The sequence below is a fragment of the Oryctolagus cuniculus genome, chromosome 4 (genome assembly GCF_964237555.1).
Source record: "Oryctolagus cuniculus chromosome 4, mOryCun1.1, whole genome shotgun sequence".
NCBI lineage: Eukaryota > Metazoa > Chordata > Mammalia > Lagomorpha > Leporidae > Oryctolagus > Oryctolagus cuniculus.
This window is the reverse complement of record NC_091435.1, coordinates 78,387,124-78,391,630: the sequence shown is the minus strand read 5'-3', so window position 1 is coordinate 78,391,630 and position 4,507 is coordinate 78,387,124. Positions and strand designations below refer to the sequence as shown.

General features: G+C 48.6%; 1 non-coding gene across 1 annotated transcript; it reads left to right on the top strand.

Moving 5' to 3' along the window:
• The first annotated feature begins 1,971 nt into the window (after nucleotides 1–1,971).
• On the top strand, nucleotides 1,972–2,080 carry LOC127483041 (U6 spliceosomal RNA). The gene has a single exon (XR_007909015.1). It is a non-coding gene; the product is annotated as a U6 spliceosomal RNA (small nuclear RNA).
• Nucleotides 2,081–4,507: the final 2,427 nt, after the last annotated feature.

Sequence of the window (4,507 nt, the reverse complement as noted above, 5' to 3'; positions counted from 1 at the left end):
AACATTCATGACATACAGAACCATGATCTAATTGCATGATAGACCTGAGAGATCATCTGAGCCCCTAACTGCTAACAACAGAATTCCCCTAGGAGCTTATTTGATAGCTATGCCAGAGGGAGACGAATATTCCGAAAGCCCCACAGAAGGACAAGGTGCTTCCACTGGAATCATTGCATCAAGGGGACGCTTGTTCAATGGGCAGCTCTTTGGGTTAGAAAGTTCTTCCTGCCCCATGCTCTATTATGATCAGAGCATGGATGATATGGTGGTGCAGATTTCTGTCCAAAATGAATGAGAACTTTCCAACCACCAGTGCGGTCTAGAGGCTGCTGAAGGGCTGCCTGGGAGGAGCCGGGAGGGGCGGGGACGACCGCCACCTTCCCTTCACTCCAGGGCAAGAAGCAGTGGCAGCTGCCTGCTTGTCAGAAATGAAGCCGCAGGAGCTCAGACGCTGCATGCACTACAACTTGTGACGTCCTACCAGCCAGGGAATCTGAGACTTGGTGGCATGCCTTCCCAGAGACCTGACTTCCGCAAAGACAGATTTTGATGTAAGTTGCATCAACTCCCTTTCAGGGTAAATCCCAGGGGAGAGCCCCAAGCAAGCCTTGAGCACCAGGAGCACCACTGTGACACTTGTACCAGGGAACAGGGCGCTAGCAGATTCTCCCTCAGGTAACTGGTCTAAGAGAGACAACGTTCTGGGAGATTTAACGGTGCTGGGGCATTTATTCACAATTCAGTCTTTGCTCCCTAACCACACATTCTTCTGGTATAGACTTGGTCTGCATCAATCCCCAAGGGCAAGAGCATGGGGCTCCCCCCTCTTTCCAGGCCCGCACTTCCCATCTCCAAGCTGACTTCCCCAAGGCAGCTGCCCCTACTGTTCACTTAAACCCATTTGGACCAGTGTAAAAACACATATGGTTAAAGAGGTACACCAAGGCTGGCGCTAATCCTCCGCCTTGCGGCGCCGGCACACCGGGTTCTAGTCCCGGTCGGGGCACCGGATTCTGTCCCGGTTGCCCCTCTTCCAGGCCAGCTCTCTGCTATGGCCAGGGAGTGCAGTGGAGGATGGCCCAAGTGCCTGGGCCCTGCACCCCATGGGAGACCAGGATAAGTACCTGGCTCCTGCCTTCGGATCATTGTGGTGCGCGGGCCGCAGCGCGCTGGCCGCAGCGGCCATTGGAGGGTGAACCAACGGCAAAGGAAGACCTTTCTCTCTGTCTCTCTCTCTCACTGTCCACTCTGCCTGTCAAAAAAAAAAGAGGTACACCATGTCTCCAGCAGTTAAAACTACCTCTGGGGAGGCTGGCATTTGGTTTCATGGTTAAGATGCCACTTGGGATGCCCACATCAGAGATCTGAGTTCGAATCCTGGCTCTGTTCCCAATTCCAGTTCCCTGCCAATGAGCACCTTGGGAGGCAGCAGAAGCTGACTCAAGCGCTTGGATCCCTGCCACCCCCACCCAGGTGCAAGACTTGGGTTGAGTTCCCGGTTGTTGCAGGCATTTGGGCAGTGACCCAGCAGACAGAGGTCTTTGTCTTTCTTTCTCTCACTGTCTCTCTGCCTTTCATAAAAATTTAAAATAATGACTTTTTAAAAATACTTTTGGTGTGGAAATTTACTTTGGAATTGTAGAATCTTAAATATCCATTATACACAGAATCATGGTCTAATTGCATGAAGTATCTGAGAGATTATCGGAGCCCTTAATTGCTAAGAACAGAATACCCCAAGGAGCTTATTTGATAGCTAAGTTAGAGGGAGAAGAATATTGAGACAGTCTCATAGAAGGATAGATTGATTTCACTGGAATAATTGCATCAAGGGGAAGCTTGTCCAACTGGCAGCTCTTGGACTAGAAAGTACTTCCTTTCTCACTTAGAGTAATATCCATGGCCCATTAAAGTCTGCATAGCCCATGCCTGGTTTTCTAGTTTGTTTTTTAAATATCCTGTATTCTTGTGCTTGCTTCGGCAGCACACATACTAAAAAATTGGAACAATACAGAGAAGTTTAGCATGGTCCCTGCGCAAGGATGACCCGCAAATTCATGAAGCGTTCCATATTTAAAAATAAAATAAAATAAAATAAAATAAAATAAAATAAATTTTCTGTATTCTTGCCTGACTCCACATACTGGCTTCCTGCTAGTCTTTGAATGCACCCGGTTCATCCTGCCTTGAAATCTGCATTTCCTTCTCTGCCTGGAGTGCTTTTCTCCCTCTCTTCCTTTGCTCTCTATTCAAGTGCTACCTCTTCAGAGAGGGGCTCATCTGGGATGCCTGTCCTTGAATGACACAGCTCCTCCTTCCCCGACTCCACTCCTATTTCCTTACCTCCTTTGCTATTGTTTTAGGGTGTTGTAAACTTCACTGATGGGTCTATGATTTGGGTGTGGTTGTCCCTACCAAAACCCTTACTAAAATTTTATTCCCAGCATAGTTGTTTTGGGAGGTGGGGCCTTTGAGAAGTGAGTGAGTCATGGAGGCTCTGCCCTCATGAATAAATTAATGCAGTCTCCATGGAGTTCTTGGTGCCTTGGGACTGGATTGGCTACTCAGAGTGAGTTTTACAAAGTGAGCCTGGCACCTCTCCTCCCTCTCATCACACATGCTTGTCTCTGCATGCACCTGCTTGACTTTTTGCTTTCCTGCCATGTGTGGGGCAGCGTGAGGACCTCACCAGAAGCCCAGCAGATCCAGAAATGAGATCTTGGACTTCCAGCCACCAGAACTGTGAGCTAAATACATTTCTTTTGTTTTTAACTTAGTCAGTGTCAGGTGTTCTGTTTCAGCAACAGAAAATAATCTCTAACACAAGTGGTTTGAGAGTAATGAAGTTGTGTTGGGGTGGGGATGGGGTCACAGAAAGGTTAGAGAAAATTGTAACACACACACACACACACACACACAAACAACTAAAAAACCAGTATTAAATACTTTCCATTTAAAACCACGTAGGGAATCCAGCTACTTGAAGTTCTCATTGTCTATCTTTCATCCTGGGTTCCCAATTTTCTATATTGTTCCTATAGGGTTTCCTCACTCTCCCCTATAATCACAACTCCTTTCAAGTTACTCTAATGAACTCAAGATGGGGCCTGCATACAGCTGTGAGCCTGTGAAACCAAAGCAAGTCATCTACTTCCAATATACAATACTGAGACCGACTCTGGGCACATAGTCTCATTCCAAAAGGAGGAAGATTAAGCCCCAAGCAAGTCCCAAACTGAACAGCACAGACATTGAATCTGAAGACTCTGGTTTCTGAATCCTGTGCACACTGGGGCAAAGAGGGAAGAGCCAAGGACTTGGGCAGCCTTGCCTTACATGGCTTTGCTGAGTGTAGATCACATTATAGCCATCTTGGGTTGCATACTAGTGCCTGCAGCTTTCCCAGGCTGCCATATGCCTCCGTAGTTCTGTGGTTTCAAGAGCATCCCCACTCGGAAGGCTCTACTAGCCATTGTCCCAGTGTTGTCTCTGCTGTGGCTCTGCCCCTGTGAACTTCCCTAGGCAATTCAATGCGTCCTTTGAAATTCCAGTAGTGGCCACCGCAGCACACACATTCTGTGCTCCTCAGAATTAGGGCCACGTGGATGTGGATACCACCAAGGCTTACAGCCTGTGCCCTCAGAAGCAGTGACACCAGATGTAGCTGGGCCCATTGGAGCCCACTGGGGCAGCCAAACACTGCCCCAGGGAACGGAGCTCTAGGGCAGCCCTCAGCTGCGAGTTTGGGGTGAGTACCCCAACCCAGTTTTCATAAACCCCTCCGTCTCTGGACCTATGGTGGGAAGGGGCCTTGAGGATCTCTGAAAGGCCCTTGTGGCCTTTCCCTCATTGTCTTGATGATTAGCACCTGACTGTCTTCTTGTCATGCTGGTTTCTTGAACAACTGGCCACACACTCAGCGTTCTTTGCCTAGTGAGGTTTCTCAGTCTTCACATGCCTGGCTGTCACCCTGCTGCTATTGCACGTGCTGCTTCCCTCTTAGCTGTGAACTCTGCATTTAAGCCATCCCTTTGCTCCCACGTTTTGCTGTATGCACTTAAAAGTCACCACGCAGCTGCTTAAATGCTTTTCTATTCAGAAGTTTCTTCTGCTGGGTAACCTAGCTCATTGCTCTTAAATCCCTCAGGCAGGGGACAGCACAGTCCAGTTCTTTGCGATGGTGTGGCAGGGATGGCCTTCCCTGTCATTTCCGACAAGGTATTCCCGTTTCCATCTGGGACCTCGTTGCCATGGCCTTGACTGTTCACATGCTATCAGCATCCTGACCCCAACCACTTGGCCAGTCTGTAAGAAGCTCTGAACTGTCCTTGGTCTTTTTGTCTTCTGAGCCCTCTCCAGAACTGCCTGTAATGCCCAACTTATGGCATTCTAGGCTTTTCCTAGCTTGAGTCTTCAAACTCTTCCAACCTCTGTCCATTGCCTGTTTCTAAAACTGCTTCCACGTTCTCAGGCTTCAGTCTAACATCAACCCCACTCTTGCTAC